At 43.5% G+C, this 23,955-nt stretch overlaps 1 protein-coding gene and 1 long non-coding RNA gene across 2 annotated transcripts in view; one reads left to right on the top strand and one right to left on the bottom strand.

Annotated features, from left to right (window-relative positions):
• LOC110505766 (G2/M phase-specific E3 ubiquitin-protein ligase) overlaps positions 1-687 on the bottom strand; it is a 28,752-nt gene extending 28,065 nt beyond the window's left edge. Inside the window, exon 1 of the mRNA XM_021585195.3 lies at positions 516-687. The gene's annotated coding sequence lies outside the window, so the exon portion shown is untranslated. The remainder of the gene's footprint in view (positions 1-515) is intronic.
• On the top strand, positions 36-3,838 carry LOC118944366 (uncharacterized). Its single transcript, XR_016491560.1, has 3 exons — positions 36-156; positions 2,445-2,484; positions 3,657-3,838. It is a non-coding gene; the product is annotated as an uncharacterized LOC118944366 (long non-coding RNA).
• Positions 3,839-23,955: the final 20,117 nt, after the last annotated feature.

Raw genomic sequence — 23,955 nt, 5'->3', positions numbered from 1 at the left:
GGGGGGGGGGGGGGGGGGTGCCCACATGTGGGAACGTCCCGAATTGCAGGTTTCAGTTCCATACAGCCAAAGATGGCTCATCAGCTGATAAAATGCCCAAGTCGTTTTAGTGGACAGAGAAACGTTTGAAATTACTCTAGCAATATCTTCACGTTGGTGAGTTACGAAACAAAACTGGGGGGAAACGTGCCAGAGCGGTGAACCAGAGCTATGGGTATGCGTGCGCATTTAGAAATAGCTTCAGCTTAGATGCATATTTTTTTTCCAAAAGTCTTCCTCATAGTCGTTATCTGTATCATATAAGTAGCAACGAGATCTACGCATTCGTGTAATGACGTTCTCGATATTTAGATAGCTTTAGCGGTGAATTATAGTGCTTTCCAAAAATACAAGCCAATGATATGTTAACACATTCGCTTGCTAAGTAGCTAGCTAATTAATAAAGTATGTTGCAGAAGTGCATAGCTAAAATCTAGTTATCTACTATACACATTGAATGAAAACGTGCATCTTACTTTTACTCGATTTATATGGACTTAATCTAGTTTCTTTGGTTTTCCATGATTTTAAATTTCCCTCGTCGCCCTTCGTCTTTGGAGGGTAAATTTCAAACCGAACCAAAACATTCGGAAATGGGAAGAGTCACAACGTTGATTTCCGGTAGAATCTGCTAATTATTTTCAGAATAAAAGCCTATCTGAAAATGTAAATAAAAACAGGAACGAATGCATATAGTCCACTGATATTCATGTTTCTACAAGATCTGGGAGGGGAGCCATTCAATTTGATTTAATTATAGTCATGTTGAAATATAGACTAAGTAAGCAATACAGGGCCGGCTCCAGTCCTTTGATCGTGACCCTCGGTTCCATTGCATTACACATAAGTCATTGGACGAAGGCGTCTTATGTAAGGTGGGGTTTTGTTAAGAGCCCTGACGCTCGGTGTGAACATGAACAAGCATTGCTTGCGGCACGGTTGTGGAAGCATAAGGACCTTATCTTCAGTGCTTGATTTGGGACTGAAATATGGTGCCAGTACTGTTAATATTTAGGTGCAGGAGCTCCACAATACGTTTGAGCTAATATTCTGTAAAAGGAACAGGAGCTCAGGCAGTAGATCATGTAAGGTGCTGGTACTCCGCTATGGTTAACTCCTGCCCAAATCAAGCACTGCTTATCTTTCATACCAGCAAGAAACAATAATAAAAAATTATACACATTTTTATAGGGTTAGTGTCACACACGGCCATATCTCAAGTGAATTTCATAAAAATGAAAATAGTGACACTTTTAAAAAGTTACACATTTTAGCTAAAACTATACTAAATATATTAACATCCCCAAATAATTGATTAAAACACACTGTTTTGCTATGAAGGTCTACAGTACCCTCAGCAGCACTCTAGGTTAGCACCATGGTGTAAACAGAGGACAGCTAGCTTCTGTCTTCTGGGTACATTTAATTCAATACAAAACCTAGGAGGCTCATGGTTGTCACACATCCCATAGACTTACACCGTAGTTATGACAACTTCCGGAGGATGTCCTCCCACCTATCAGAGCTCTTGCAGCATGAACTGACATATCCACCCAATCAAAGGATCAGAGAATTAATCTAGTAGTGAAAGTATACGCTACAGCTAGCAAGCATTGCAGTGCATAAAATGTGAGTAGTTGACTCAGAGAGTGAAAGATGACAGTTTTGAACAAAAAGGAGAAGCGAGAGAGAACTTTCACTTAGCTAGTGAATGCAGCTACCTAGGTTATCCTACCTGGCTCAGAGAGGGATGCTATGTTAGTCAGCCGGCTATGGCTATCCAACACCGGAACTCTTCCAAGTCAAGGTAAGCTTTTGGTTTGATTTATTTATTGCCACTGTGGCCTGCCGGTGCAGCTGCTAAACTGCTTTCTGACTGTACAAGGTACTGCATGATTGTAGGTGGTTACTAACGCGATAAGTCTAGTATGTTGACTATGACGTGACAACGATGTAGGCTGTGTGTAGTGGTTAGCGGTCATAATATGAAGGTTTGGCTTGAAATGTTTTTTTTTGTTGCCTGGTCACAGACAGCTTATGTGTTGTGCACTGAAGTCCACAAGCGAAGGGAAAAGGTGAGGAGGAGAGCGTGTAGATACTTACGAGACAGAATTTTATATATACACACAACAAGCAAAGTGATCGTACTGTTTTTATGTGGCTGCTATGAAAGTGAACTGTGTTTGCGTGTGATCAGGGGTGTACTCATTCTGCCGATTCTGTTGAAAAATGTTTTTAAACGAAAGAAGGATAAACATACCTGAATTTGCCCAATAGAAACTCTAATTTTCAACTGTTGGACTAATGATTACACCCTAGATCAGCTAGATGCAGGCAAGAGTGTGCAAGACAGTATTAAATGTGTCACTGTCTGTCACCTTGACGTTGTAAACTTTCATTCATAGGCAAGGTTGTGGCAACCTCATGATGGGTACAGAGAAAAATGTGAGTATCATGCAGTAGCCTAAACCTATCGATGTTACATTGAGCTGGGTGAATGGAATATAACAATTACAGTCATCCAATATGCTGTAATGGAAACAACGCCATGCTCAAAATAAATAAATAATCCATATATATAGCCATATATATAGCCATATAGCCAGCTAACTTACCGACTTACCAATCTAAAAATTGTTAGCTAACATGGCTAATTGAGTGACTGAAATAACAGAAAAATTGCTGATGCACAACCAAATGTCAAAGTTGCACCTTGTGTATTCTACTTTTCCAACTCTCAACAGTAAGTTGACACCCTGACTGAGTTCATAAAAATAAATAGGGTCCCTAAGCCGGCCCTGAAGCAACAAAACAAACGGAGACATAGGCCCTATGACTTTCTATCTAGAATATACAATGTTCTAAGTATACTTGATTCACAGGCGTACTCTGGTCTTTTTATATAGGTTTATTGAGGTAAATATTTTTGTCTGAAATACTGGTACTGGGAACTCTTGTACTGTGGAAAAGTATTGGTGTGGTGCACATGTCAAGGAAAATATTGAATTCAATTAGAGCATATGATTAAATAACAAAAACGTATCTGGGGGCACCAGGTTACATAAAACCAAAAGTGTCTATGCTTTAAGAATGCATTGCTTTATAGAGCTCCATAACGTCTTTATGATTAAATGAATTGTATTTTCATAAGGCTATGTTCTGCATCTGGTGGACAGAAATGATTAACTCCGTATCGCCAAAGGTTTTGGTCTCACTGCACCAATAGATGGCGCTAATAGACAATAAATTCCTTTTCATAGTTAGTTTTATTTCAGGCTTTTGAAAGTGTCAAGGTCCTAAAAAAACATTTTAAATATTTTTGTCATTCGTTTTTTTAAGGATGTTTGACGAATGTTCAACTGGAATACTGTATCAGAATATCCTCTTTTCACAATTCTCTTTGTCACATTATAAAATAGGGTGGGTTAAGTTTCTGAAAGTGTCATTTTTGGGTGTGCATAATCTGAGATATTTGATCAGAATTAACAAAATCATGGACCAAAACATGATCTTTGGCAAGATTGATCTTTTGCAAATTCATAAACATCACTTGAACAAAATGTAGCTGAGGAAAGTCAGAGAGATGTCCAAGTTTCTCTGTCATGTCCCATTCCCAGCTGGCCACCAGCTGTCTCGTACTGCGGGTACCCTGATAGGCGAAGACCTCCAGGATGACCACATGAAACATGGGCAACATCTGCCGAGACACTGGTCTCAGAACAGAGGACCTACCAGCTGTCATGAACAACAGAGAGCTATGGCATGCCATCGTCTGGCACATTGCACCCCCATAAGTAAAGTATGTAAGTCCCATTCTAATATAAGATAATACTATAATGATCTCCCCACCCTGTCCCTCCTTCAGTTTTTCACTTATTGCATTGACCAGATGATGTACAGTAGCCACCCTACACAGTAACTAGAACATGCCATGAATTCATGACAATATTCTACAGGAGGACTATGCATAGTCTAATTTAATTGGGAATCGAGGCATGGTATATTGTAATGAGACTCAGTTTAGGCGTCTCAAACACTGAACTATATAGCCTCTCTCCCTCTGACGTGTAACATGAGCATTACTGTACGGCTAACTGAACTGATTTACCTTGTTTGTCAACACCACTGTGAGGACACACAAGTGTTCCTTTGCCCCGAGCCTCAAGATTACAGACCGTTACTCTCCTCCCCTGAAAAGTTTCCTAAGGGAGTCTAAACAACACGCTGGATTTCTAACATTGCTCACACCTCCCCCTGAAGTCCACCACTATTCAGAGCCGGCATTATACAAGCTAATTTAGCCAATTATACACAGGTGTGATGCTAATTCCCCTCTCACATACTGTGCTCCTGGCAGTAAAAATAGTATAATTGCACATCTGTCCTCTGTTGGCTTCCTGTGATTTTTCACTAGCTTCTGTCTCACAGCAAAACACCTTTTATATGACAAGACCATTTTGTTGTATTGGACTGACAAAATACAATGCTGCCTGCAGAGAGGAGGAGGAGGGGGTTGGTTGGTTGTGCACTGGAAAGTTTCATGGTTTCTCTTTTGTTTGAAGGATTCAATAGATTTTCTATGATAGACACATTTATTCAGATAAAAATGTTTACTTGATGTGATCTTACCTGTCCAATCATGGTACTGTAACAGTGTTCAGCATTTCAATATAATAACGGGGCTACATTGTTCACATGTGCATGCAACTAATGTGCAGAAGTGTTTATAAGACCTAAGCACAATGACTGTTCACATAACGATGGCCAAATAGTCAACACCACATCACACATCAACACACAGGTAACTGCCAAAATAAAGGAAACACTTGAGTAAATGAGGGATACAAAGTATATTGAAAGCAGGTTACTGAGTTGATTAAGCCGTTAACATCCCATCATGTTTAGGGTCATGTATGAAAATGCACAGTTGCCCATTATTTTGGCTACCCTGGCTAGAAGAAGGGACCTCAGTGACTTGAAAGATGCATCTCAAAGCAGCATAGGGGGTTTAAAGGGTGTGTGTGTGTCAGTCACCAGATCTCAACCCAATTGAACACTTATGGGAGATTCTGGAGTGGTGCCTGAGACAGCGTTTTCCACCACCATCAAAAATGCACACAATTATGGAATTTCTCATGAAAGAATGGTGTTGGATCCCTCCAATAGAGTTCCAGACACTTGTAGAATCTATGCCAAGGTGCATTGAAGCTGTTCTTGTGGTGGCCCATCACCCTATTAAAACCCCCTAGAGTCTATTGGTGTGTCAAACTAAGTAAAAACAAATAAAAAATCCCCATCAAAATCCGTCCGTTTAAGCTCGAGATATAGATTTTTTTTGCATGGGCTGCGTCTCAATCCACCATCTTCGCCTATGGCAGCCTTCCGCATCTGCGGTGGAAGGTCACCAAGCTACAGCGGTGTTTCTCAGACCCTGAGATATCCCGAAAATCAGTGTTCTCATGGAAAACATCTGTAACGTCTGACTGGTTTGGCCTACAAACTAATATGACCACTCTGTGAGAATGTCATCTTTCCATAATCTGTGGTGTTTTGCTCTACAGCTTGCATGGAGGTAGTTTTGTGCCTCCCCAAAAAAAGGGGTTAAATGTGTGTAATAAAAAGTAGTCAGACCCCTTGACTTTTTCCACATTTTGTTACATTACAGCCTTATTCTAAAATTGATTAAATTGTTTCCCCCCCTCATCTACACACAATAGCTCGTAAAGACAAAGCAAAAACAGGTTTTTAGAAATATTTGCTAATTTAAAAATCAGAAATATCACATTTACATAAGTATTCAGACCCTTTACTCATTACTTTGTTGAAGCACCTTTTGGCAGTGATTACAGCATCGAGTCTTCTTGGAAATTACTCTACAAGCTTGGCACACCTGCATTTGGGGAGTTTCCCATTCTTCTCTGCAGATGCTCTCATGCTCTGTTAGGTTGGATGGGGAGCATTGCTGCACAGCTATTTCCAGGTCTCTCCAGAGATGTTCGATCAGGTTCAAGTCCGGGCTCTGGCTGAGCCACTCAAGGACATTCAGAGACTTGTCCCGAAGCCACTCCTGCCTTGTCTTAGCTGTGTGCTTGGGGTCGTTGTGGAGCAGGTTTTCATCAAGGATCTCTGTACTTTGTTCCGTTCATCTTTCCCTAAATCCTGACTAGTCTCCCAGTCCCTGCCGCTGAAGAACATCCCCACAGCATGATGCTGCCACCATGCTTCACCGTAGGGATGGTGCCAGGTTTCCTCCAGTTGTGAGGCTTGGCATTCAAGCCTAAGAGTTCGATCTTGGTTTCATCAGACCATCTTGTTTCTCATGGTCTGAGAGTCTTTAGGTGCCTTTTGGAAAACTCCAAGCGTGCTGTCATGTGCCTTTTACTGAAGAGTGGCTTCTGTCTGGCCACTCTAGTATAAAGGCCTGTTTGGTGAAGTGCGACAGAGATGGTTGTCCTTCTGGAAGGTTCTCCCATCTCTGCAGAGGAACTCTAGAGATCTGTGTTCTTGAAGACCTTCAATGCTGCAGAAATGTTTCCCAAATATGTGCCTCAACACAATCCTATCCATTTTAGAATAAGGCTATAACGTAATAAAATATGGAAAAAGTCCAGGGGTCTAAATATTTAAAGAAGGCTCTGTATATTTCCTGAGCTTTCTTTTCTCCTAGATATACACTGAACAAAAAAATTAAGGGAACACTTAAACAACACAATGTAACTCCAAGTCAATCACACTTCTGTGAAATCAAACTGTCCACTTAGGAAGCAACACTGATTGACAATAAATTTCACATGCTGTGTGCAAATGGAATAGACAACAGGTGGAAATTATAGGCAATTAGCAAGACACCCCCAATAAAGGAGTGGTTCTGCAGGTGGTGACCACAGACCACTTCTCAGTTCCAATGCTTCCTGGCTGATGTTTTGGTCACTTTTGAATGCTGGCTGTGCTTTCACTCTAATGGTAGTATGAGACGGAGTCTACAACCCACACAAGTGGCTCAGGTAGTGCAGCTCATCCAGGATGGCACATCAATGTGAGCTGTGGCAAGAAGGTTTGCTGTGTCTGTCAGCGTAGTGTCCAGAGCATGGAGGCGCTACCAGGAGACAGGCCAGTACATCAGGAGACGTGGAGGAGGCCGTAGGGGGGGCAACAACCCAGCAGCAGGACCGCTACCTCCGCCTTTGTGCAAGGAGGAGCAGGAGGAACACTGCCAGAGCCCTGCAAAATGACCTCCAGCAGGCCACAAATGTGCATGTGTCTGCTCAAACGGTCAGAAACAGACTCCATGAGGGTGGTATGAGGGCCCAACGTCCACAGGTGGGGGTTGTGCTTATAGCCCAACACCGTGCAGGACGTTTGGCATTTGCCAGAGAACACCAAGATTGGCAAATTCGCCACTGGCGCCCTGTGCTCTTCACAGATGAAAGCAGGTTCACGCTGAGCACATGTGACAGACGTGACCGAGTCTGGAGACGCCGTGGAGAACGTTCTGCTGCCTGCAACATCCTCCAGCATGACCGGTTTGGTGGTGGGTCAGTCATGGTGTGGGGTGGCATTTCTTTGGGGGGCCGCACAGCCCTCCATGTGCTCGCCAGAGATAGCCTGACTGCCATTAGGTACCGAGATGAGATCCTCAGACCCCTTGTGAGACCATATGCTGGTGCGGTTGGCCCTGGGCTCCTCCTAATGCAAGACAATGCTAGACCTCATGTGGCTGGAGTGTGTCAGCAGTTCCTGCAATAGGAAGGCATTGATGCTATGGACTGGCCCGCCCGTTCCCCAGACCTGAATCCAATTGAGCACATCTGGGACATCATGTCTTGCTCCATCCACCACAGACTGTCCAGGAGTTGGCGGATGCTTTAGTCCAGGTCTGGGAGGAGATCCCTCAGGAGACCATCCGCCACCTCATCAGGAGCATGCCCAGGCGTTGTAGGGAGGTCATACAGGCACGTGGAGGCCACACACACACTACTGAGCCTCATTGTGACTTGTTTTAAGGACATTACATCAAAGTTGGATCAGCCTGTAGTGTGGTTTTCCACTTTAAATTTGAGTGTGACTCCAAATCCAGACCTCCATGGGTTGATACATTTTGATTTCCATTGATCATTTATGTGTGATTTTGTTGTCTGCACATTGAACTATGTAAAGAAAAAAGTATTTAATAAGAATATTTCATTCATTCAGATCTAGGATGTGTTATTTTAGTGTTCCCTTTATTTTTTTGAGCAGTGTATATACGACAGACACTTCAAAACCTTATCCGTTGTGATTTATTTTTTGGCTGTCTTTTTTGCCATTTATGAATCTTAATCAATGCATTTCTATGGGCTACAGTAGGAAAGGCCAAATGTAATATTTTGTAAATGCCTGAAAGTGTCCTAAAAATCAAATAGCTACATGATCCATGCTATGACTGTCTTAAAACAAATCCTTGTGTTGACTATTGAGTCATAGATTGGGATACCTGTTCTTCCATAATCTTTTCAAGTCTGTTTTGTGAGCTTGGACACAGGGTTCCACTCATATACACATACAGTACAGTAGCCTATATAGGCATAGCTCACTGAAATGCACTTTTTATGGGCCAAGTGGAAGAGCATACACAGGAGACGTCAAACCCTTAATTAACTTCAACCATGTTTGATGAGTGACAGTGACATGACTGTCATATGACCAACCGTAACCCGAGATCCAACTTGTCTGAAATAAAGCGAGGAGGAATCCGACATGAGTATCATGCTATGTTAGAGCTGGGACCTCAACCAGACCCTGAAATTGAAGGCAATGCTGAGACTGAGGAACAGCCCTTCCCTTCGAAAGGAGTCAAATAAAATGATTTGGTCCCTAGTTAGTTGGAGCTTTCAATATTGGGATTTCGGTGGAAAATATCAAATTGACTTCGAACACTCTCGCATGGATTCCCTGTACCATTTGTAACAGCTTGTAATATCTCATGTGGCTTGAGGAAATTGCTGTCTATACAACCCAAATAATTCTGTCCCTTTGACCCAAAGTCTATCAGTTCTCGGCTCACTAGGGTCACCATGTCATCCCTCCAGCCCTGCCTGCCTCCTGACCCCCTCAACGAAATTTGAGTTGTCTTTGGAGTTCTACAATTGACTGCTAATCAGACATTTGAAAAGGCTCTGAGCCCTGATACACCAGGTCCCTTACTTTCTTGCTGTCTCTCGTTCCACTGAATAAATCCAAATCACACTAGGCTTTAGGAAGTCACACTGTTTGACTCTCCTTTCAGAACTCTACTCTTATTACAACCTGTCTATGGTTTCTGTCAAAAAGTACATGTGTCTATACTTGTAGTTAATCACAAGATGGTAAGGTAGCATTGTTTGAATAACAGTAACACATTTTGATAATTGTTCCCAAAACTCTGTGTTTGTGTTTCATATACATATTTGATATGTACCACTTCACGAGGTAGGAATTTATTGTCACAGTAGCCGAAAAGGAAAATATCAACACTGATCAAAAAGAAAGTGTTGGCTAAAAGGCTGTAAAATCCTCTCCACAGATATACAGTACCAGTCAAAAGTTTGGCCACACCTGCTCATTCAAGGGTTTTTCTTTATTTTTTACTATTTTCTACATTGTAGAGTAATAGTGAAGACATCCAAACTATGAAATAACACCTATGGAATCGTGTAGTCACCAAAAAACAAACCAAAATATATTTTATTTTTGAGATTCTTCAAACTAGGCACCCTTTGCCTTGATGACAGCTATGCACACTCTTGGCATTCTCTCAAACAGCTTCTTGAGGTAGTCCCTTGGAATGCATTTAAATTAACAGGTGTGCCTTAAGTTCATTGGGGGAATTTATTTCCTCCTTAATGCTTTTGAGTCAATCAGTTGTGTTGTGACAAGGTAGGGTTGGTATACAGAAGATAGCGCTATTTGGTACCAGGTCCATATTGTTGCAAGAACAGCTCAAATAAGCAAAGAGAAATGACATTACTTTACTTTAATTACTTTAAGACTTGAAGGTCAGTAAATCTGCAACATTTCAAGAACTTTGAAAGTTTCTTCAAGTGCAGTCACAACCATCAAGCGCTATGATGAAACTGGCTCTCATGAGGACCACCGCAGGAAAGGAATACCCAGAGTTATCTGATCCTCAGATTGCAGCCCAAATAAATTGCAGCCCCCAGATTTCAAGTAACAGACACATCTCAACATCAACTGTTCAGAGGAGACTGCGTGAATCAGGCTTCCCTGGTTGAATTGCTGCAAAAAAAAAACACTATTAAAGTACACCAATAAGAAGGGACTTGCTTGGGCCAAGAAACATGAGCAATGGACATTAGACCGGTGGAAATCTGTCTTTTTGGTCTGATGAGTCCAAATGTCATAGTTTTTATGTAATAAATAAGTAATTAGAGACACAACCAGTATAGCGTAGAAGACTATATTATGCAGGACTCTTTCTTTAAAAAAAAAGGAGCACGTAGGTGAGAGAAATGTAGGTGAGCACACAGAAATGTAGGATGTATTTGATGTAATAACGCTTGAATCCTTAATTTTTCTAGGCGCACTGATACTCCCAAATAAAATTCTGGGTCACATAGCAAAATATTTAGGCGTGTATGTGAGTAAAAGGGTTGCACTGTAGAGCCCTGTTCTGATTGGACGTGAGGGAGTATGCTACACATATGCAGCATTAGGTAGATTACTGTCTTATGATTGTATGTGAGGAAGTATTCTACATATCCAGTGTTCTGTTTATTACTGGCATGTTATGACTGTTCTGATTGGATGACAGGGTTGGGACTGGGGATGTCCTGATGGCAGTGAGGTTTCAGGGGAGTTGAGCTTTGCTTGCTCTCCCCTATCCCTCAACCCTAACTCTGCATGTCATCCTCAGGGCACTGAGTTCCAAAGAGGGTGGAGCCTATGTTTGGGATCTCCAGTGTCTCTCCACGTGATGGCAGGGGTATCACTGACCACTGTTTCCCCACAAAGGAGTAACACCCTCTTTTTTAAATTTTTTATATCTATATTTTTTTTAACTGCCAAATGAAAACAAACAGAGGGAGAGGAGCTACACAGACTACTGAAAGCCCAGGATACTGCACAGAGGTAATAACTTTTCCTGAGCTTTAACTAACTACTTATTCATTTTGTGATTTTTTTTTTCTTTTTTTTTTTTCTTCAACATTTCAGCTATTTTGGATTTTTTTCTTTTTTTTGTGAGTGTGTGAGTGGGATTTATTCAAGTATGTCATCTCAATTGAGAAGACTGGAGAAACGCTTGGTTAGTTAAAGGTTTGGCAATTAATCAGTTGGCGTTTTTTTTCCACACACATTGATGTATAGCAGTTGAATATGTTAGCAGTAGATTTTACATTTTTGAATCGTTTACCCAGATATGTACTAGTTAATATAATTTTCAGTTCAATCCAAATCCCCAAAGTCATACCAGCTGTTTTGTGTATGACAGAACTTATAGAAGCCACCATTTACCTTTTCAACCTTTCAAATTTATAATAGAGGATATAGCTTTTCCCTCCTTTTGCCAAATTTGAATCGCTCTAGATTTAGTTGTCACTCTGCCCTCATGCCTCTTCTTTATCAAAGTTGTTCCCCTTTCATTTATTATAATGTGCCTTTGAATTTTACAGCACAGTGCTTCAGTGGAAATCTAATTTGAGAGAAAATGGCAACCCAGCTGTTCTTTTGATGGAGCACAACCAAAACATGGGTTCTTTCAGAGCAACACACACAGGCCATCTTCATCTGCACATCAATGGGCCTCTTGGTGCATCATGCAGGGTTGTAATTACAGTAGTGTGGCAGTGCTAGGGCTAATTCAGTCTCTATCTGGCGCATCTATAACATCAGGTATTGGGGGGAATGATTGCAGGGAGAGGATGGACATGGGGTGTGTGTTCTGCCTCTCTCACAATACCACTGCTTTGTGTTGTTCCTGCCAGCAGTGTGCGTGCAGATGAGCTCCCATTAAATATCTACATTTATTATGCAAACAAAGGGGGTTAATTGTCCACATATTTGCATGCAGCTTGGTAAATGAATTATGCAAGATTGTTTCATAGCAACTGCTCCGGGCCAGGCCGAGGGAGGAGTTGAGCTGGGATTGGTGGGTTTGGGGGTTGACAGGTTCAGGCTTGGAGACAGACAGGACTGTAATGCCCTTTCACTATACTGGGCCAAGCTGAAGAAAGCCAAGCTAAGCTTTACTGTGCTGGCCTAGTTGCGCATTCAGCATAGTTGCTGGAACTATGCTGGAAATAACAATGCAAAAAATAAAATACCTGAGCCAACACAGTACGGTTCTGGTTGGCACAATGATGTGAAAATATTTATTGAAGTAACAATCACTAAGACTAGGTCCTCCTGGCAGTGAAGAATTATGATAACAGTTGCCCTTGTTATGGCAGATAGAAGTTATTCGAAGTTAGTAAATATACAGAAAATCTTATTCAGCCAATGAGTAAGTAAATAAATAGTTTTTAAATGCAGATAATTGTTGTGGCTCCATGCACATCCCATATGCAGCTCTGTAGGTATAGCAGAGTTATTAGAATAATGTATTAGGCTATTATTCATTTATGCCAAGCCTTAATTGGTTCAGCTTGTCAATTAGCCATACGTGTTAACACCTGTGCTATCCCCAAAGAGAAAGGAGTGAAACACTTTAAGGACTGTAAATTAATATTCAAATACATAATTTATTATTGTCAAAATGTTTAAGGTGTCAAATAGTTAAAATATAATTAATTTAACAGCATACATGGTGAAGAAATAGATAAGCTCTCGTATAGAGCTAGAATGAACGGCAGCGGGTCGAAGCCTCTGGGAGAAGGCATAACTTGCTATACATTTATTGTAACATATAGGGAGAAGACAATGCTACAAACCTGAATTTAATCTCGGGGTACTTTTCAACATTAGAATGTATCTGTTCCATATACTGTAATTTCATGCTCACATTGCATTACATTATTAAATAATGCACACAATACACTATTTCCCCAGAAAAGGCTGAGGGCTATTGTAAAGTGCTTGTTAAATTGACTCTGCATTTGGCATGTATAGTCCCTCAAGACATAACATTCCCAGTCCTATCATGCTGGATAGACAGCAGCTGTGGGGCTGTCTGTAGCATCAGGGCTGGATTACCAACCAGGAACGCAGGGCACTTGCGTCGGGGAGATCGGGGTGCCCCCAAATAGCATATGAACACGTCATAAGCCATTGAAAAAGGTGTAGAAATGTAGGACATTTGCTTTAAAACTGCTACATTTGATCTTAGCCTCATGGCAAAATGCAGAATTGTAGGAAATTGGCTATAAAACAACAAAAAATGACCTGTGTATTTTTTTATTTAACTAGGCAAGTCAGTTAAGAACAAATTTTTATTTTCAATGATGGCCTAGGAACAGTGGGTTAACTGCCTTGTTCAGGGGCAGAACGACAGATTTTTACCTTACGCTCTAACCACTAGGTGTGTGTGTGTATACACACACAGTATATCCCAGTGGTGGCTTGTCTGGATTGGCCAATTGGATTAGTTGTTTAGTCTGAGTCATAGGGGTCATTTCTCTATACTATTTCAGCACTTGGTTTGGCAACTGCTTGGCATCTGACCGCAAGGAGCTACAGAGGGTAGTGCCTATGGCCCAGTACGTCACTGGGCTGAGCTCCCTGCCATCTAGGACCTCTATACCAGTCGGTGTCAGAGGAAGGCCCTAAAAGTTGTCAGACTCCAGCCACCCAAGTCATAGACTGTTCTCTCTGCTACTGCATGTCAAGCGGTATCGGAGCGCCAAGTCTGGGACCAAAAGGCTCCTGAACAGCTTCTACCCCCAAGCCATTAGCAGTTAATCAAATGGCTACCCGAACTATATGTTTGACCCCCCCCCCCCCCCCTCCTTGACTCTGCACTGACTCTCTTGTACTGGCTCTATGCACAGTGACCGGACCCACATACTCACACATCACACTGTTACCGCAACATACACCCACTCTCACTCTACATACTCACACAAACACACATGCATATTGATGCCACACACACCCACATAGGGCTGGGCGATATGGCAAACATATCATATCTCTTTTTTTTATTACATTTTTGGTGTTTGACATTATTTTATGGTTTTCAATAATACAATAATAATACAATAAACTTCAACCCAAAATTATTTCCTACATTTTCATCTATTTCTGCATTTCCTGCACTCATTTGAGATAATTTCCATAATGCCATGTAGGGCTGCATGATATTGGCAAAAAAATCTCTGCTGTATTTTTTAACCAAATATGTTGCAATTGCGATTTTTACTTGTGATTTTAGATCAAAACACTTGGGTGAACTTTTGGAATCATGGAAATATGTTTATTCTAATTATATAGTTCTAATATAAATAATAGCAAGCTTTTTGTTGTTTGACATGCCAAGGAGAAGTTATTGCTACAGGGTAGGAACCATAATGTTGGTCAGTGTTTTCTAGGGGACCAGATAATGTTTGGCTGCATTACATTTTTCTTCATGGCTGCATTCCAAACGCATAAAATACACCCTCAGCCCTCCAAGTGGACACTTCTAATGATGTATCATTATGTATGATGAGTTGACACTTGCAGGGCGAGGGAAGAATGAATGAATGAATTTTGTCACTCGTTTGTCCCATGGTTGGGTTTTCAGTCATCATGGAACCACCGGTAGCTGTTGTGTGTTTTTTATGTGTGCTTCAGTCAATTATGATTGCATTTCATATCTTGGCTAGAAGACAACGCATCCGAAGACGTCGAATTTTAGTCATCCGACGATATCAGGTAAATTGAGTGTGATGTCAGGGAAAGTTGTATGCACTAGCTAACGTTTCCAAAAGCTAACCAAACAAAAACATAATTACTTTTACGATACGTGTTTGTGCCATCATGTGACTTAGTAGCACAATTTCTAACTTATTTCCATTAATTTTTACTTACACTTGTATGTTGACTTCTCCATATTGATGTTGGTTTTAAGTTTTGGAAGACTTTTCTTAGCGGATGTACAATCATCCCAAATTGAATTATAGGGTGTTTCAGGCCCTGGAGTGAACAGTATTGTACACTCGCAAACTCAATCATAAATGAGGGCTGAAGGGCATACTTTGCCAACATCCCTTGCTTGGCTAATTGTGGCTGCAGCAAAGATGGCAACAGGGTTTCCCCCAAGGGCATAAGGTGTGGGTAAGTGGAGGAGAGTGTGTCTTTTATGCGTTTGAAAGGCAGCCCATGTAGGCAACATATTCATGCTTCGCCTATTCCTCTTTGTTAGAAGATACTGTTACACAAGCAACATGCTGATTTAGGCCTACACCATCACTGGTATCGGGCTGTATTAGCTAGCTACATTTGATCTGACTCAGTACATTTATTAGCTAGCTAATTAGCGGCTAACACGGTTGAACTAAAACTTGTTAAGGAAATACAAATTAGCTGTTTGCAGATGTAAGAAACACAAACAAAGTTTAATTATTGAACACTTGTGGATTTATATTAGGAAAAGTGGTAGCTGCATCATTGTCATCAACAAGGTTGCATATGCTGCATTGACCAAATATTAAAATACCGTTAAGAAGTTAAAGTAAAAACCCGATCCGTGCATCAATACCAGTATACCACCCAGCCCTACTCATACACTTTCACATTCTTTCCATATGCTGCTTGAAAAATAGGGTTATGGTTGTAGAGAATCGAAGGACCATGAATGTAATAAGAAATCTTAAGTGCTGGCTTAAGACCGGTAGTAACCACTACAGAATGTCCGGTCAGAACAAGGATGAGGCGGATGTCCAGGTTAAGGGGAGTTAAATGGAAGATGTTCACATCACACACAAATCTGACTATTCATGGTTCAGATAACTGAGAATCATGTTCAGTGAGAACTGGCATTAACTATGTGGTCATTTAGATGCACGCACAATTAAACATCAGACCAACAGGGATTCAGTCCACAGGAGGAAAAGTTCAGCAGGAGGGAAAACTGTGGATGTGCTCACCAGGATGGGGAAAGCACGTTTCTGACCACAAAGCGTGCTGGGGTCATAGACTAACTGAAACTGAAGTCGCGGGAATCAAGGCCACTGATAGGCAGAAGGAGATGTGATGACAAGTATTTGGCGTGACCTTGACCAATGAGACACTAACAAAAGTGGGGGTCCTCAGAATTGGAGACTAAGCTGCCCAACTAGAACTAACCGGAAGGGATTGCTAGAATCACCTGACTGAAGCTTGCCGTTTTAACTCTCCTGCTACTCTGTTTACCCTTATTAGTCACTTTTACCCTTACCTACATGCACATATAATGTCAATTACCTCAACTACCTCATATCCCTGCACATTGACTCATTGACATGTGCTCCTTGTATATATCCTCGTTATTGTTATTTTAATTGTTACTATTTCCTTTATTTTTTAGCAAACAAAAATCATAATAGCATTTTATATGAATGTCTACACCTGCTGTATTTGGTGCATGTGATAAAATATATTTGATATATTACACTGTCGTTAATAATCTATCCGCAAGCATGAGAGCTTATCATTCATCATAAGTGACAGTCATCCACAGACGGACTACAATCGTCCAGTCTTATTTTTTCTCGTCATCAGTTGTATGGGTGATGTGGGTCGGTTCGGTTGGCTTACGTAGCATTAACCATTGGGTCTGCTTGTGCTAAGCAGACACCCTCTTTTGACAGCCTACACATTAATCATGACCTTGTGACCCCACTGTACTGCAGGCCCCCTGCTTAACCCAACTCTCGGCTGCCATGTGCTCCTGGTTAAACCCCCTTTGGTTCAGTGTCGTGACCCCTGTGAGCATTGAGCCCCTTAATCGAAATCCACAAGGAGATCAGCATATGCCCTGCACTTGAGCTGGCATGGCCTATCCCTGTTGATGATGCTTTATCGGGTTCAAATCCTGCCTGCCTGCACCACAGCAAATCATGCAGCTAGACAGGACTATCTGGTGGTATAAATATTCTGCCCATTCTAATATCAGAAACAATGTTGATTTTCTGTTTTGAGGTAAATATTTGTATGTTTATACAACAAGCAAACTGTAGCCGAGATGTAAAAAATATAGTTATTGTAGCGCATTATTCCCCCCCCCCAATTTCGTGGTATCCAATTGGTAGTTACAGTCTTGTTCCATCACTGCAACACTGACTCGGGAGAGGCGAACGTTGAGAGTTGTGCGTCCTCCGAAACACGACTCAGCCAAGTCACACTGCTTGACACAATGCTTGCTTAACCTGGTAGCCAGCCACACCAAAATGTGTCGGAGGAAACACCGTACACCTGGCCACTGTGTCAGCATGCACAGGAGTCGCTAGAGGCGATGGGACAAGGACATTCCGGCCGGGTACAAACCCTCCACTAACCCGGAAGACGCTGGGCCAATTGTGCGCCGCCCCATGGGTCTTCCGAGCCTGGACTCAAACCAGGATCTCGAGTGGGACAGCTAGCACTAGACATCAATGTTTGATGGAACCGTGGCACAGCCTTTGTTTCAGGAGTCCTCCCTTAGTATTTATCTTGGAGCACAGTGGAATAGTTCTTCAAGAACATAGTTTGATATCAAACTGTGGGAAAAAGGATGAATTGTCTGTGCCAGAAATAAAGCAAACCCCTGCTGTAGTTGTTAGGCTTATGTTATGTCATAATGACATAAGACTGTTAGAACTGTTGCACTCACTACAGTGCCTTTTTGTAGGGAGATTTTCAGCTTTGCAAATGTGTTTTCATTTTCCCACAGAGTACAGTAGTAACCCTTAGATGTTAACAGACTTTGTTTGTAGTATGGACAATGACATACAATATTGATAAGTAATTTCTTGATATGGCAATTTCAACAACGTTGACAAATGGAGCTGTTACACTTACTACAACTGCTAAACTTAGCAATGTTGTTACCATATCAAGACAAAACAATACTTACTAATATTTATAATCAATAATATTTATACTGAATAATCAATCCAAGAATATTAGGCACATAGTAACCACTGTAATAATATTAATACAGTTTACTTGAGAATGAGGATGTTTATTTGTAGACTATCAGTGGTACAGTTTGAAGTGCAGAACTATGTTGCCTAGAAACTAATGAAGGATGAAAACCCAACTTGCCCCTGTTTGAACTGTTGGAGGTAACCATTGGCAACAGCTAAATATTTCCCAGCTATTGTGTTTTACTTTCTGGATGAGAGGTGCTGACAATATCGTACTTTTGTGATGAGCAGCATTGTATAGGCCACAACAAAAGCAATATTGTCCATATGTCCATTTTATTGAATGTATTGTTGTTGCCACAAGCTATTGCTATTATTCTCACTCCTACTAGTATAGAATACATGTTCTTGTTATTGTGTTTGAGTGTTGAATTTTTTTATTCTTTTCTCCCTAGGAGCAAGAATCAAGTTGGATAAACCAAGGAGAGGTACCTTGAACAAAAAATAAAATAATTTAAAAAGAAAAACATAATGTCTTATTCAACATTGAATGTTTTGTCAAGATAATGAAATTCAAGTCATTAACATGGGCATCATATTTGTCTTTCATTTCACTGTCATACTTCATCTATAGAATAAAAAGATTGATTGGTTGACTCTAGCAGTACTACTACTAGTTATTATTATAATGACAAATTTGCTAGTTCCTAGATTGAGGTCGTTCCAAGGTCATCGTTCAAGACAAACATTTACAGGAGCACCAATCAAAATCAGAATGTTATTCATTAACTACGCAGCTAGCTACAGCCCCTAATAGCCTAGCCTTCCATCCCTCAGCCATCTAATGAATAGGGCAAAGTAAAATGCGCCCCAGTCAGGGAAAATGGCCCTTCTCTCTATTTCTTGCTGCTTTCCAATCACATAAATGCTCTATAAATCCAGTACCAACATAGCAATGCATAATTAACCAGGGCTCAGTCTTCCAAGCGTGCTTCCTTCCACACAGCAGGGTAAAGCCAGGGGTGCTTAGTGCGAAGCGGAGGTTAGGTTAAGTTCGCTCCACTTGGGCCTTCGAGTTGGCAGGCAATTCCCTGGATTATCTGGGCTTTCAGAATCAGGCATTATGTTCTTATTGACAACATTGGAAAACTAGCAACACCCACAGCTTAAGCTAGACGCCCGCCGGTTGGAAAACAATGCCACACAATCAAGTTCTGTAAATTGCTTGTTGCCATTGGGGTCATGCTCAACAGGAAGATTAGACACTTGTACAGTGAGATGGTAATACCATTATTCCTGTGTAATCTCTTCGACTGGGATAGAATGGAATACCATGGGAAATCCATACTTGGGATACTGTTTCCAACACCAGTACCATTCCTTTTCAAATACTCTACCTACTAAAATAATGGGTCAAACTTACAGAATTCTGTTGATCTATATACTTTCATGTCATTGGGATGGGAGCCCGACGAGATGGCTGAGGCTTGGGTGCCCGACGAGGCGTGACGTGGGATGGGAGCCCGACGAGCCGGCTGAGGCGTGGGAGCCCGACGAGGTGTAATGTGAGATGGGAGCCAGACTGAGGCGTGGGAGGCTGAGCCAGGCTCAGCCAGGCTGAGGCGTGGGAGCCCGACGAGGTGTAACGTGAGATGGGAGCCCGACGAGACGGCTGAGGCGTGGGAGCCCGACGAGGTGTGATGTGGGATGGGAGCCCGATGAGCCACCTGAGGCGTGGGAGCCCGACGAGACGGCTGAGGCGTGGGAGCCCGACAAGGTGTGACGTGGGATGGGAGTCAGACGAGACGACTGAGGCGTGGAAGCCCGACGAGGTGTGACGTGGGAAGGGAGCCTGACGAGCCGGCTGAGGCATGATGTGGGATGGGAGCCCGACGAGACTGCTGAGGCGTGGGAGCCCGACAAGGTGTGACGTGGGATGGGAGCCAGACGAGGTGTGACGTGGGATGGGAGCCCGACGAGCCGGCTGAGGCATGATGTGGGATGGGAGCCCGACGAGACTGCTGAGGCGTGGGTGCCCCAACGAGGCGTGATGTGGGATGGGAGCCCAACGAGCTGGCTGAGGCATGATGTGGGATGGGAGCCTGCCAAGCCAGCTGAGACCCGACGTCACCTACAAAAACAAAAAACTCCCTGATTCTTCAAATTGTGGTGTCAGCATTCTATAAGGACCAACGCTATGCGTTAAGAAGCAAGTACAGGGAGTGAACATTTTTAATGAATAAACAAACATGAAACAGGACAGCATCTTGACATGGAAAACATAACATTAATGCTGACACCGGGAACAAACAGAGGAGCGGACCGATATAGAGGGGCAATCAACAAAGTAATGAGTCCAATATCCAGGTGAGTTCATTATTGCGCAGATGCGTGTAATGATGGTGCCTGGTGTGCGTAATGATGGGAGCGGGGCCCGGCGTGACACCAAAACTGTTCAGAGAAAAGGTACTGAAATCATGAGCGTCATGCGTGTGAGAAATGCCTGTCTGAATCATGGCTGGATCACCAGCCATTTGTAATTGGATTATACAGTATATTCCTCTTCCATCCTCCTCTCCAGCCCCAGGTCGCAGCCTCCCTTTACCCTGTATTTTAGGACTGGTCTTTTCAGCCTTGTTAAGTTGAATTCCTGAGTATTATTAATCAGCTTTTAGGAGATTAGTGAACCACAGCTTCATCATGGGTAAATTCACATGCAAAAACAGTCCGACCCGGGCCCCAGAGCGCAATGCTGCGCTCTTAATCCAACTTGACATCAATAGCTCTGAGCTGTGGTTGAGGAGCAGACTTGGTGCAAACAGGGCAATTGTTTTCATGCTCTTTTAATGGTTTGGTTCAGGCAACACATCATAGTGCAGACGTTTCTCAACAGTGAGTGATTCTGTCAACGGGGGAGCATCTGCGCCGGCCCTCTTAATTGCTTTAATGAAATATTGAGGGTTGTGGGAGGACCATCGTGCATCCGAGGCACTCAAGGTCTCAACCAAAGGATTAAGAGTGTTCCAGTATAGTGGACAAGCAGTGTCATAATTATTAGGGCACACTGTTGCAAAACGGAAAATGAAAATGATCACTTCTTACTGGATAAATCCAGGTAGTCCCTCTCTGTTTCAGTCCTGTTTCACCTGTTTGGTTCCTAAATAACACAACCCCACAACCAACGAGCACAGCTGTGCCGCCTCCTGCACTGAAACGAAACTGATGCATATCTAAATCTGATTTGACATTTGAACAATTTGTTGTACATGCATTATCGTTAGTGTTATGACAAGTGTTGGCGGAATCAGTAAGGTTTCTGGGGGAGCATATGCACAACATGGTGGTTAGGATGAGGAATAGTTCAGTCAGTACAGCATCCCTATGTTTTAGAAAAAAGTTTGAGCAAAGAAATCCATTTGAATGATGAGAGAGAGTTGAGTGTTGAGCTCATTCTGGATGAAAATATGTACTCATTAATAAGCCGACCAAGCGGGCCCCAGCCAACCTGACAAGATGGATCCTGGGTCTTAACCTGGCAGGGGGCCTGCAGGTGGACTAATTTGTTCTGCCAGGTCAGGCTCTGCAGGCCTGGATCGGTGCTAATGATGGGAAGAACACGGATCAGAGCTCTGCCAGCTATAGTGTATAAACCCCAACCACTCAGGTCTGATGCCCCGCTGGAATTCCTCTCTGGATTATAAAATGTCCAGGCTCCCTGACTTCCAGACCTTATTAGGCTGGGCTAGCCCGACCCGCTCTCCCCCTGGTTTCTCCTTTCTTTCCACCTGCTCTCCTCCTGCTTCCCCCGGACTCCCCTGCTTCCTCCGGTCTCCCTTGCTTCCCTAACTCGTCTCCCCTCCTTCACTCGGACTCCCTTGATTCCCCGTCTCTCCTCGCCTTTCCCCCCTGGTCTCTCCTCGCCATCCCACCCCTGGTCTCTCCTCGCCTTTCCCCCCTGGTCTCTCCTCGCCTTTCCCCCCTGGTCTCTCCTCACCTTCCCACCCCTGGTCTCTCCTCGCCTTCCCACCCCTGGTCTCTCCTCGCCTTCCCACCCCTGGTCTCTCCTCGCCTTCCCACCCCTGGTCTCTCCTCGCCTTCCCACCCCTGGTCTCTCCTCGCCTTCCCACCCCTGGTCTCTCCTCGCCTTTCCCCCCCTGGTCTCTCCTCGCCTTTCCCCCCCCGGTCTCTCCTCGCCTTCCCCCCCCCCTGGTCTCTCCTCGCCTTCCCCCCCCCCTGGTCTCTCCTCGCCTTCCCCCCCCCCTGGTCTCTCCTCGCCTCCCCCCCCCCTGGTCTCTCCTCGCCTTCCCCCCCCCTGGTCTCTCCTCGCCTTCCCCCCCTTGTCTCTCCTCTCCTTCCCCCCCCCTGGTCTCTCCTCTCCTTCCCCCCCCCCCTGGTCTCTCCTCTCCTTCCCCCCCCTGGTCTCTCCTCTCCTTCCCCCCCCCCCTGGTCTCTCCTCTCCTTCCCCCCCCCCCCTGGTCTCTCCTCTCCTCCCCCCCCCCCCCTGGTCTCTCCTCTCCTTCCCCCCCCCCTGGTCTCTCCTCTCCTTCCCCCCCCCCCTGGTCTCTCCTCTCCTTCCTCCCCCCCTGGTCTCTCCTCGCCTTCCCCCCCCTGGTCTCTCCTCGCCTTCCCCCCCCTTGTCTCTCCTCTCCCCCCCCCCCCCCTGGTCTCTCCTCTCCTCCCCCCCCCCCCCTGGTCTCTCCTCTCCTTCCCCCCCCCTGGTCTCTCCTCTCCTTCCCCCCCCCCTGGTCTCTCCTCTCCTTCCTCCCCCCCTGGTCTCTCCTCTCCTTCCTCCCCCCCTGGTCTCTCCTCTCCTTCCTCCCCCCCTGGTCTCTCCTCTCCTTCTCCCCCCCCTGGTCTCTCCTCGCCCCCCCTGGTCTCTCCTGTCTCCCCTTGCCTCCCGCTTCCTGCCAAGGGGCTTTCCTGGGTGAGAAGACCACATACCAGTTTTGGCTGGAGCCTAATGAAGCATGGATAAGAGCAGAGACTCGACTACTCTGAACCCCCTCACACTACAAAATGGACATGTGTTTATAATACAACACGCCTCAGAGAACACACAATAGAGGGAGAGAACAAGGGACATTTCTCTCTCTTTTTCCCCTCCCTTTGATAGTGTCTGTCAAACAATATTTCCATCAGGAAGAGCTTGGTGAGTTGTATGGCTTGCAATGTTGGTATAGGTCCTCCCCTCTTCAAATTAGAAACACTGTCTTAGACAGAGTTCTGTAGACGATTCTATCCATCTTTGACAGAACATGTTCCTCATCTGTTTTTGAAAATCACCTACTGTGTAAAGAGACAGGGACACAACACAAGGGCTAATTTAAAAAATATCTCAATTAAGTTAAAAGCAACTGCCAACTGAATAGTAACAAGCTGAGTTTTGGCATCTTGGGATTTGTGCACGGACAGACAAGAGAGCAGGATGTCAACCATCCTCCAGCCTCTGTCTAGGATGTTTGCTATCTGAGTCCCCGGGACAGCTGCTGTGTATAAACTGGGCTGCATCTAAAATTCAATATGTGCTGCATATTTTATAAGCGTGCGTGCTGAGGAGTTGTATTCAGGGCCAGAGGTGGTTGAGGAAGGATTTTCTGGCAGCACTGCCCTCTCAACCTCATTATGCATGTTGACATGTTATTCTATCATTTGTATCTACCCATGTAAAACATCTTTGAGTTCAAAAAAACTAAACAAATGACCTATTTTTCTATCCAGGTTTATAATGGCAATAAGGCAGTTAGAGCAGTAAAAATAAATGTTTTGTCATATCTGAGGTATACGGTTTGATATACTACAGCTGTCAGCCGATCAGCATTCAGGGCTCGAACCACCTAATTTATGATGTTAATCAATGATGAAAATGTCTGTTTGACTCTGAAATATGATAAATGTTTTGGCTGGTGGCAGTATGGCC

Source organism: Oncorhynchus mykiss, chromosome 25, assembly GCF_057628025.1.
Source record: "Oncorhynchus mykiss isolate SJ-2025 chromosome 25, ASM5762802v1, whole genome shotgun sequence".
Taxonomy (NCBI): Eukaryota; Metazoa; Chordata; class Actinopteri; order Salmoniformes; family Salmonidae; genus Oncorhynchus; species Oncorhynchus mykiss.
The sequence above is the reverse complement of the archived record's forward strand: the minus strand, read 5'-3'. Positions and strand labels throughout refer to the sequence as shown.